The 12,735-nt window shown below is 39.2% G+C and overlaps 1 pseudogene; it reads right to left on the reverse strand.

The window, feature by feature from the left end:
* Window positions 1–619: 619 nt before the first annotated feature.
* On the reverse strand, window positions 620–1,467 carry LOC133764671 (armadillo repeat-containing protein 1-like; annotated as a pseudogene).
* Window positions 1,468–12,735: the final 11,268 nt, after the last annotated feature.

Genomic DNA, 12,735 nt, shown 5'->3' on the forward strand with positions numbered 1-12,735 from the left:
CAAATAACATGGTTTTTTAAGAGGACTCCTGTGTTTAAATAAATATATTTTAATTTGCAACATATCATTTGTAGTGGCCTTTCTATAAACATGGTTGGCAAAATATTAAAAGGCACCAAAGGGGTAACCAAAGCATGTTTTCAGTTTTCAGTGAGGGTTACCAAAACACGAAGTGTTCATGAAAAGCTGAGGAAAATGTTCAGCAATTCATGCACAACTTTAGCTAAAAAGAAACTTCTTTTCAGATAGGTACTGAGGCTTGAGGATAAAATGAGATTTCCTAATCACATGTTTCAGGTAATTCAAAATATAAAGCTGCACAAACATGTTTGCTTTTCATGATGTACCCATGTTTTTAAAAAGTGAAGCAATGGAGAAAAGGAAAATAAAACCAAAACTATCTTCATGAACAAAGCAATTCCACCTGTAGCCTTTGTCATTTTTACCACTCAGTGAGGTAAAATGTCCAATCAGCTGCAAAGTGCCGCAGACACAGTCCTGTAATCTGAAACCTTTTCATGATAACTTGTTGCAAATTGCACTTGACAGTTCACCACAACCATTGAAAACTGACCCCTTGTTGGTTCACACCTGGAGCTCCAAAGTGAAATAGAAATTACTAGTAAAATGATCTGGATACAAAGTTTGCAGCCGTGTTCAGCCAGCTAGCCCCATCTCCTGGGTGTGAGCAACCTGGGACACCGCTTTGTCCTCTCTGTTGTGGGACTCTGATCCTTGGGCAGATAGTTGGGTAGCTCTGTGATCTGTTCTGCTGCTGCTTACTGGAGTGCCTTAGAAGGGGACCAGAATCTCTCAAACACTTTAACTTTTTACAACTTTCACAACTCGCGGAGCTTTTATAACCTTGATTGATGCTATTGGTAATACCAAAGTCTCTGCTTTCAAATCTGAATGGATTCACGAGACAAGTCTTTGAACACCATTTAAAAAGTAAAGCTAATGATGCCTTTAATCTTTTAACAAAGCTTCTTCACATAGATTTGTCTGACATATCATCAAGACCATGTCTTTGCAAAACCACCGTTTTGTCATGTTTGTAGTTCCCAGAAGAAATTGAACTTTCCTTCCATGTGACTTCATTTCATTGAAGCTGTCACCATCTGTCATATTGTAGGATTATAGAATGTCATAGATTTCAGAGGCCAGAAGTTTGGTTTCTCCTGGAGTTGTAGTTTTCCATATAACATTTTGCAAACTCTGCATCATACCCAGTTCTCTTTTCATCTTCTCTCTTCACATGGCATTCTGCCAACTATTGCAGAGCAAGCAAAGCTGAGAGGATGGCAGTGGCATTGGGATGGTCTATACACAAAATAAGGACAGCAGACATCCATGGTCCTGGACATGAACTCTTCTGTTCAGTGGATTTGCTTCTAAGTCCTATAGCTGGTTAACTACTAGTAGAACATCAGGTTCTTCAAGCGTGGTAGAGCAAAAAGAATTCATCTTCTATGCTATGCATGTGAAGAAAATCTCAAATTTGTTCCAAGTTTTAGGACTCCAGAGCCTCCCACACCATCAGGGCCAGGCCGATGGATGAGGGAGAAACACCCAGGGGATGCAGGACAAGGCTGATCCTTTCAGAGCAATGGCCTCAATAATCGCAAATTACCATTCTAACCTGAACAGCAAAGGCTATTTTTATATTGTTTAGAAGCCTTCTGAATTTGATAAAAATCTACCATTAGTTTTAAGTGCTACTATTGTATAGATAGATCATATGAAACATGGTTAAATATGAAAGTGGTTAAATTGGTTGAAGTTTTACTTTGTTTAGCAAATAAACTTTTATTTATTAAAAGTTTAGAGTAATATGATGAACTATTTAGATATTTGAAAAGACACTTAGAAGGTACTATCTGGAGGAGAGAAAGATGGCAGAATAGGAAGGGAGCACATTGGTAGTCTGGGAAAAGACAGTTTAATAAAAGTGGAGATACTGGAGGTTCAAGGAAGAGTTAGGGAAGAAACAGCAGAGGAAACTATTCCGGAACTACTGGATCAGGGTGGACCTATGTGGAGGACAGAGGCGCATACAGCTTGGGACCCCGGCCGTGGAATCTACGCACCAGTGCTGGAAAGGGAGGTGAGGCAAAACCTCAGTAGCCTGAGACACTGGCGGGAAAATGGAAGGAGGATTCTAGAGGGAATGAGGCTTGAAGCCCCGTGGGGGAAGTTCACCAGGCTAACTAGAGGAGAGAGGGAAAAAAAAAGGGACTGGTACGGAAACGAGTCTCTCTCTCCACTCGCCTTTCCAAGGAGAACAAGACAAAGAGCAGGCACCATTTTGGATATACGTAAAAGCTGCACCCGCCATCAGCAAAGCAGAAAAACCTGACTCTGGGGGGATGAAATAACAGGAGGTTAGGACCTAGTGAAGGTGTGGAGCTAATGAACTGAGACTGTGAGAAACTGAAGGTGTGGGAGAGAACTCACAGAGACGTGAGTACTCTCAGGAGAGTACACAAACTCGGTAACCTTGACAACCTAGTGGGAGATGGCAGAGAAATTTGAACTTACACTGAGGACTTTTAGATCTTTTGTGTGGTTCTTGGAATAGAGCAGACAAATATTATACCCCCAGGAGCCAGAGATCAGAAACTGACTACCTTCAATTCCACTCAGCTGTGCAGAATTACTTCCCTTCTGAAACAAAAAAAAAAAGAGAGAGAGAGAGAGAGAGAGAGAGAGAGAGAGAGAGAGAGAGATTTACCATGCCTAACCTAGGTGTGTCACCTTTGGCACACCCTTAACCCTGAAGAACCAAACAGAGCTCATTTGCCACACCCATCACAAGCCTCTAAGGATCCATAAAAAGCAGGGTCATAGTATACTGAGAAAACCCACCATATCAAGGGAAAAAAAAGAAACTAAAGAATATCTCCACAATGCCAAGCAACTAACGCAGAAACCGAGGAAACAAGAACAAGGAAGACATTATGACGCCCCCAAATGAACAAGACACCCCAAGCCAAGATTAAGAAGATGATGAGACAGAAGAAATACAAGATACAGCTGGCGCCATGGCTCAACAGGCTAATCCTCTGCCTAGCGGCGCCAGAACACCGGGTTCTAGTCCCAGTCAGGGTGCTGGATTCTGTCCTGGTTGCCCCTCTTCCAGGCCAGCTCTCTGCTGTGGCCCGGGAGTGCAGTGGAGGACAGCCCAAGTGCTTGAGCCCTGCACCCCGTGGAAGACCAGGAGAAGCACCTGGCTCCTGCCTTTGGATCAGCGCGGTGTGCGAGCCGCAGCAGCCATTGGAGGGTGAACCAATGGCAAAAAGGAAGACCTTTCTCTCTGTCTCTCTCTCACTGTCCACTCTGCCTGTCAAAAAATAAAAAATAAATAAATAAATAAAAAGAAGAAATACAAGATACGGATTTCAAAAAATTTATGATAAGAACATTTAGAAGTTTTCAAAAACAAATTCTTGAACTAAAGAAATCCTTACTGGACAGGATAGAAAATCTCTCACAAAAAAGAAATCTTTTTTTTTTTTTAATTTTTTTTGACAGGCAGAGTTAGACAGTGAGAGAGAGACAGAGAGGTCTTCCTTCTTCTGTTGGTTCACTCCCCAAGTGGCCGCCACAGCCAGTGCATTGCGGTGGGCACACTGTGCTGATCCGAAGCCAGAAGCCAGGTGCTACCTCCTGGTCTCCCATGCAGGTACAGGGCCCAAGCACCTGGGCCATCCTCCACTGTCTTCCTGGGCCACAGCAGAGAGCTGGACTGGAAGAGGAGCAACCGGGATAGAATGTGGTGCCCCAACTGGGACTAGAACCCAGGGTGTCAACACCGCAGGTGGAGGAATAGCCTAGTGAGCCACAGTGCCGGTCGCAAAAATGAAATCTTAAGGAGGAATCAAAATGAAATGCAGAAGCTAGCAGAACATGAAATAGTGATAGTGAAGAGAAATAAAAATGAAATGAAGAATTCAATAGATCAAATGACAAACACATTAGAGCGCCTTAAAAATAGAGTCAATGAAGCAGAAGAGAGAATATCAGACTTAGAAGACAGAGAACAGGAAAGTATACAGTCAAACTGAAGAAAAGAAGAGGAAATTAGAAGTCTAAAAAATATTGTTGGGAATCTACAGGATACTATTAAAAAACCCAACATTCGGGTTCTAGGAGTTCCTGAAGGCATGGAGAGGGAGAAAAGATTAGAAGGCCTTTTTAGTGAGATACTAGCAGAAAATTTCTGGGTTTGGAGAAGGACAGAGACATCCTAGTACAGGAAGCTCATAGAACCCCTAGTAACCATGACCAAAAGAGATCCACACCATGACACGTTGTAATCAAACTCACCACAGTGAAACAAAGAAAAGATTCTAAAATGTGCAAGAGAGAAACGTCAGATTACTCTCAGAGGATTTCCAATTAGACTCACAGCAGACTTCTTATCAGAAACGCTACAAGCTAGGAGGGAATGGCGAGACATAGCCCAGGTACCAAGAGAGAAAACTGCCAGCCCAGAATATTATATCCTGCAAAGCTCTCATTTGTGAATGAAGGTGAAATAAAGACCTTTCATAGCAAACAGGAATTGAAAGGATTTGTTGCCACTCATCCAGCCCTGCAAAAGATGCTTAAAGATGTGTTACACACAGAAACATGGAAACATGGTCATCAGTATGAAAGAAGGTAAAGGAAGGAAACCTCACAGCAAAAGATCACAGGAAACTCAAACCATATATTAGAAAATATCTTTGGCAAATGGTAGGGCAAAGTTACTACTCATTAATATTCACATTGAACGTCAATGGCCTCAACTTTCCAGTTAAAAGGCACAGACTGGCTAAATGGATTAAGGAACAAAACCCATCTATTTGCTGTTTACAAGAAACACATCTTTCCAACAAAGATGCATGCAGACTGAAAGTGAAAGGTTGGAAAAAGATATTCCATGTTAACAGAAATGAAAAAAGAGCAGGCATAGCCATCTTAATATCAGACAAAATAAACTTTAACACAAAACTGTTGAGATACAAAGAGGGGCACTATATAATGATTAAGGGATCCATTCAACAGGAAGATATAACGATTATCAATGTATATGCACCTAATTACAGGGCATTAGTTTATTTAAAAGATATGTTAAGGGACTTAAAGGGAGACTTAGACTCCAATACAATAGTACTGGGAGACTTCAATACACCACTTTAAGAAATAGACAGTTCAACCAGACAGAAGATCAACAAGGAAAGAGTAGATTTAAACGACACTATAGCCCAAATGGATCTAACAGATATATACAGAACTTTCAATCCTACATTTAAAGAATTTACATTCTTCTCAGCAGTGCATGGAAATACTCTAGGATTGCCCACATACTAGGCCATAAAGCAAGTCTCAGCAAATTCAAAAGAATTACAATCATATGATGAAGCTTCTCAGACTATAGAGGAATGAAGTTGGAAATTAGCAACTCAGGAATCCCTAGAGCATATGCAAATACATGGAGATTGAACAATATGCTCCTGAATGAACAATGGGTCATAGAAGAAATCAAAAGAGAAATCAAAAACTTTCTGGAAGTAAATGAGGTTAACAGCACAACATACCAAAACTTATGGGATATAGCAAAAGCAGTGTTAAGAGGAAAGTTTATATCAATAGGTGCCTACATCAAGAAATTATAAAGGCACCAAATAAATGAGCTTTCAGTGCATCTCAAGGATCTAGAAAAAATGCAGCAAACCAGCCCCAAATCTAGTAGGAGAAGAGAAATAATTAAAATCAGAGAAGAAATCAATAGGATAGAATCCAAAAAAATTACAAAAAATCAGCCAAATGAGGAGCTGATTTTTTGAAAAAATATACAAAATTGACACCCCATTGGCCCAACTAACTAAAAAAAAAAAGACCCAAATCAATAAATTCAGAGACTAAAAAGGAAATTAACAAGAGGCACCACAGAAATAAAAAGAATCCTCAGAAATTACTACAAACAGTTGTATGCCAGCAAACAGGGAAATCTATCTGAAATGGATAGATTCCTGGACACATACAACTTACCTAAGTTGAACCAGGAAGACATAGAAAACCTAAACAGACCCATAACTGAGACAGAAATTGAAACAGTAATAAAGGCCCTCCCAACAAAGAAAAGCCCAGGACCAGATGGATTCACTGCTGAATTCTACGAGACATTTAAAGAAGAACTAACTCCAATTCTTCTCAAACTATTCAGAACAATCAAAAAAGAGGGAATCCTCCCAAATTCCTTTTATGAAGCCAGCATCACCTTAATCCTTAAGCCAGAGAAAGATCAGCATTGAAAGAGAATTACAGACCAATATCCCTGATGAACATAGATGGAAAAATCCTCAATAAAATTCTGGCCAATAGCATGCAGCATCATATTAGAAAGATCATCCACCCAGACCAAGTGGGATTTATCCCTGGTATGCAGGGATGGTTCAATGTTTGCAAATCAATTAACGTGATACACCACATTAACAGACTGCAGAAGAAAAACCATATGATTCTCTCAATAGATGCAGAGAAAGCATTTGATAAAATACAACACCCTTTCATGATGAAAACTCTAAGCAAACTGGGTATGGAAGAAACATTCCTCAATACAATCAAAGCAATTTATGAAAAACCCATGGCCAACATCCTATTGAATGGGGAAAAGTTGGAAGCATTTCCACTGAGATCTGGTACCAGACAGGAATGCCCACTCTCACCACTGCTATTCAATATAGTTCTGGAAGTTTTAGCCAGAGCCATCAGGCAAGAAAAAGAATTTAAAGGTTATAAATTGGGAAGGAAGAACTCAAACTATCCCTATTTGCAGACGATATGATTCTTTATTTGGGGTATCCAAAGAACTCTACTAAGAGACTATTGGAACTCACAGAAGAGTTTGGCAAAGTAGCAGGATATAAAATCAATGCCTAAAAATCAACAGCCTTTGTATACACAGGCAATGCCATGGCTGAGGAAGAACTTCTAAGATCAATCCCATTCACAATAGCTACAAAAACAATCAATACTTTGGAATAAACTTAACCAAGGACGTTAAAGATCTCTATGATGAGAATTACAAAACCTTAAAGAAAGAAATAGAAGAGGATACCAAAAAATGGAGAAATCTTCTATGCTCATGGATTGGAAGAATCAATATCATCAAAATGTCTATTCTCCCAAAACCAATTTATACATTCAATGCAATACCAATCAAGATACCGAAGACATTCTTCTCAGATCTGGAAAAAATGATGCTGAAATTCATATGGAGACACAGGAGACTTCGAATAACCAAAGCAATCTTGTACAACAAAAACAAAGCCGGAAGCATCACAATACCAGATTTCAGGACATACTACAGGGCAGTTGTTATCAAAACAGCCTGGTACTGGTACAGAAACAGAAGGATAGACCAATGGAACAGAATAGAAACACCAGAAATCAATCCAAACATCTACAGCCAACTTATATTTGATCAAGGATCCAAAACCAATCGCTCGAGTAAGGACAGTCTATTCAATAAATGGTGCTGGGAAAACTGGATTTCCATGTGCAGAAGCTTGAAGCAAGACCCCTATCTTTCACCTTACACAAAATTCACTCAACATGGATTAAAGACTTAAATCTATGACCAGACACCATCAAATTATTAAAGAACATTGGAGTATCCCTGGCAAAGACTTCTTGGAAAAGACCCCAGAGGCACAGGCAGTCAAAGCCAAAATTAACTATTGAGATTGCATCAAATTGAGAAGTTACTGTACTGCAAAAGAAACAGTCAGGAAAGTGAAGAGGCAACCGACAGTATGGGAAAAAATATTTGCAAACTATGCAACAGATAAAGGGTTAATAACCAGAATCTACAAAGAGATCAAGAAACTCCAAAACAACAAATCAAACAACCCACTTAAGAGATGGGCCAAGGACCCCAGTAGACATTTTTCAAAAGAGGAAACCCAAATGGCCAACAGACACACATGAAAAAATGTTTAGGATCACTAGCTGCCAGGGAAATGCAAATCAAAACCACAATGAGGTTTCACCTCACCCCGGTGAATATGGCTTACATAAAGAAATCTACCAACAATAGATGCTGGAGAGGATGTGGGGAAAAGCGACACTAACCCACTGTTGGTGGGAGTGCAAACTGGTAAAGCCACTATGGAAGTCAGTCTGGAGATCCCTCAGAAACCTGAATATTACCCTACCATATAACCCAGCCATTCCACTCCTTGGAATTTACCCAAAGAAAATTAAATTGGCAAACAAAAAAGCAGTCTGTACCTCCATGCTTATTGCAGCTCAATTCACAATAGCTAAGACCTGGAACCACCCCAAATGCCCATCAACAGTACACTGAATAAAGAAATTATGGGACATGTACTCTATAGAATACTATACAGCAGTCAAAAACAGTGAAACCTGGTCATTTGCAACAAGATGGAGGAATCTGGAACACATCATGCTGAGTGAAATAAGCCAGTCCCAGAGGGACAAATATTTGTTCTCCCTGATCGGTGACAACTAACTGAGCACCAAAAAGGAAACCTGTTGAAATGAAATGGATACTAGGAGAAAGAATGACTTGTTTGGTCCTTGTCCTGACTGTTGATGAACAACTTAATGCTTTATCCCTTTTAGTATTTTTTTGTCCTACTTAATACTATTGGTTTTACTCTGTAATTAACACACAATTATTCTTAATGTTTAAATTTAACTGAAAAGTGATCTCTGTTAAATATAGGAGTGGGAATAAGAGAAGGAGGAGATATACGATTGGGGACATGCTCAATCTGACTTACCCCAAATGGTGGAGTTAGAAACGTGCCAGGGGATTCCAATTCAATCCCATCAAGGTGGCATGTACCAATGCCATCTCACTAGTCCAAGTGATCAATTTCAGTTCACAGTTGATCACACTGATAGGTCTAAGAGTCAAAGGGTTCACACAAACAAGACTAGTGTCTGCTAATACTAACTGATAGCATAAAAAAGGGAGAGAACAATCCAACATGGGAAGGGGGATCCACAGCAGACTCATAGAATGGCAGATGTCCTAAATAGCACTCTGGCCTCAGAATCAGCCCTTAAGGCTTTTGGATCTGGCTGAAGAGCCCATGAGAGTATTTTAGGCGTGGAAAGCCAAGATATTCTGGAAGAAAAAAACCTAAATGAAAGATCTCGGCAAGTGAGATCCCAGTATCCCAGTAGAAAGAACGGGCCATTAAAGAAGGATGTACCTTTCTCTGAAGGGAGGAATGAACCTTCGCTTTGATTATGATCTTGTCTAAATGAGATTGAAGTCATTGAACTTAAAAAGCTTCCATGGCTTTGGAATTTCTTGACAAGAGCCTAGGGAGATTACTAATGCCATAAACAAGAGTGTCAATTTGTTAAGTCAACAACAGGAGTCATTGTGCACTTACTCCTTATGTAGGATCTCTGTCCTTAATGTGTTGTTCAATGTGAATTAATGCTATAACTAGTACTCAATCAGTATTTTACACTTCATGTTCTGTGTGGGTGCAAACTGTTGAAATCTTTACTTAATATATACTAAATTGATCTTCTGTATATAAAGATAATTGAAAATGAATCTTGATGTGAATGGATGGGAGAGGGAGTGAGAGTTGGTTGGGTTGCGGGCATGAGGGAAGTTATGTGGGGGAAAAGCCATTGTAATCCATAAGCTGTACTTTGGAAATTTATATTTGCTAAAGAAAAGTTAAAAAAAATTAAAAAATTAAAAAATGTAAAAAAGGTACTATCTGGCTTACACATCGAAAACTTGATGAATTTAGTTAAGAAAAATTAATGATAAACCTTTGGAAAACAAACAGTAGTCACAAATACTCATATTTGTTTTAGTTAGGTATTTTTCCCCCATTGATTTCTTCAGATCTGGTTAATTTTTAGGGATTTGCAAGTTGACTGATCTTTTCCTCTGTCATTTCTAATCTCTTATCCCATTGAGTGGATATTTTATTTCAAAATTGTAGTTTAGAATTCTTTTTTTAAAAAAAAAATATGAGAGGTAGAGTTAGAGGAAGAAACAGAGAGAAAGGTCTTCCATCTGCTGGTTCACTCCCCAAATGGCCACAAGGGCCAGAGACAGGCCAATCAGAATCCAGGAGCCAGGAACCAGGAGCTTCTTTCAGGTCTCCCACGTGGGTGGAGTGGCCCAAGCACTTAGGCCATCTTCCACTGGTTTCCCAGGCAATAAGCAGAAAGCTAGATTGGAAGTGGAGCCAACCTGACATGAACTGGTGCCAACATGGGATGCTGGCTTAGCCTATTACGCCACAGTGTAGGCCATAATTTAGAATTCTTGGAATTCTGTTTCACTTACTTTCACAGTTTCTGTTTTTCTAAGTATCTCCATGTACTTACTCATTATGAATACATTGTCTTTGTCCTTGAATGTATTAATAAGTGTATTTTTGAACCACTGTCTGAAAATTCCAACATTTAGGTGATCTAAGGGCTACAGGTATTCTATTGGGACTTCTTTTTTCTTTTGGATATGGTCCATGTTTTTCTGCTTGTTTGTATGCCTAGCATTCTTACTATATATTATTTACATGATGATAAATTAAGGGTTGTTATTATGTTTTTTTTTCTGTGTACAATTTGTGATGGTTACTTTTCTGGTAGCTTTCTTCATTATTCCAGGCTCAGTTTCTAGCTTTGTTAGAGTGGAGTTATTTGATAAACTTTTTTTTTCTTTGGCTAGTGAAAGAATACTTAAGAATACTTTTATTATATTTCCTAAGAGTAGTATTGGGGGAGGGCATGCTTGCTCCACAGAGCTCAGAGGAAGCATCATTTTTTTCATTAATTTTTTTGTGCATGAATGAATATATTACGTGTAATTAATTTTACTTAAGGTTTATAAATTCTGTGTTTCCTGTACACAGATTCAATAACATAGTGATGCTTTCTACCCCTCTCCCCCCTGCCCACGTTCCCACCCTTTTTCTTTTTCCCTCTCTTATTCCCATTCTTAGTTTTTTTTTTTTTACGAAAACCCATTTTCAGTTAACTTTATACTCATAAGATTAACCCTACACTTAGTAAACAGTTCAACAAGTGGCATAAAAAAACACAACACAACACAACACTGTTCTTCAACAGCTGATATAAGTCTTCTATAGATTACCTTTTAGGTACTCTGTTACCACAGATCAGGGAAACATGTGGTATTTGTTTTGGGGACTGGGTTACTTCACTTATTATAATGATTTCCAGTTGGATCCATTTTGTTGCAAATGACAGGATTCATTTTTAACTGTTGTATAGTATTCCATTGTGTACATATACTATACTTTCTTGTAAGCTTTTCTTTTCTTATATTAACCCTGAATAACAATCCTGTGAGGTGAGTATAATTCTCTCTGATTAGAAGTGATGAATAGAGAGGATGATAACTTGAAGTTTCCAAACACTAACACTTTTTAGAGAAGGGATATAAACCCAAGTAGTGTAGTCCATAGCTCATATTCTTATCCTCTATTATGGTATTTACTCTCAGTTTTCTTTTTTGGATTGTAATCTTGAATGAAGGAGAAATCATGAGTATATCATTGTTGATCAGCCTTTTAGGATTTTCAGAATACTCACCTACTTTGTATAGAGCTTTGGTAGACATCAGCAGTAAAATGATATACAGTGCAGATGTCTAGTCTAAGATACTTGAAATCTTCCTGAACAAATAAAACATAGAGTGAAAATTGAACAATCTGTTTTTAAAATATTTTTTTTTATTTGAAAGAGTTATACAGAGGGAGGAGAGGCAAAGAGGGAGGAGAGGCAGAGAGGGAGGGAGAGAGAAGGAGAGGTCCTCCATCCACTCGTTCACTCCCCACTTGGCCGCAACGGCCAGAGCTGCACCAATCCGAAGCCAGGAGCCAGGAGCTTCTTCCGGGTCTCCCACATGGTGCAGGGGCCCAAGGACTTGGGCCATCTTCTACTGCTTTCCCAGGCCATAGCAGAGAGCTGGATGGGAAGAGGAGCAGCCAGGACTCGAACCAGCGCCCATATAGGATGCTGGCACTGCAGGTGGCAGCTCCACCTGCTTCACCACAGTGCTGGCCCCGACAATCTTATAATGTACAAGTTTGTGGTACAATTTAGATTACACAAGAATCTGTAATATATTCTGTTGTTCTTCCTACTGCATTTCAGCAGCTGCTTATTTGTTTTGAAATTGATATTTCTAATTCTTTAACCCTTAGAAAGTTTGAAAACAAAACACTTTTGTAGCAGATTCTATTTCCCAAAGTGGTCATTATGGAATATCTCATTCTGTATGCTCTTCTAATAATATTGGTTGACATTCTGCTCACTGAGAACTGGGGTAAGACAGTGAAAATATGATTTGCTCTGAACTTAGCAAAAAACATGTTCATAGCCAGGATCTTAGCAAGTAACATACCATTTTTTTGTTACTTGTTTAGGCACATGTTTTTCTTTCTCTTGTCCTAATGACCAAATGACATCTCTTCCTTTGCATATGTGGAGTCTTTGGGTACAGACAGAGCAGCTTTGCTTTCAAATATTGATTGTCCAGTATGCACCAGGTACTGTCCCAGTGCAGGTGATACAGCCATGAACAAAGCCAATGATGCTCTGCCCTCATGAGGTTTACACATAAACATACATAAAATCATATTGGGTAGGGATGGGTTTTAGAAAGTATTATAAGTCATAGTAAGGACACAGAATGTGACCAGAGGG

Source organism: Lepus europaeus, chromosome 7 (genome assembly GCF_033115175.1).
Source record: "Lepus europaeus isolate LE1 chromosome 7, mLepTim1.pri, whole genome shotgun sequence".
In the NCBI taxonomy this organism is placed as follows: Eukaryota; Metazoa; Chordata; class Mammalia; order Lagomorpha; family Leporidae; genus Lepus; species Lepus europaeus.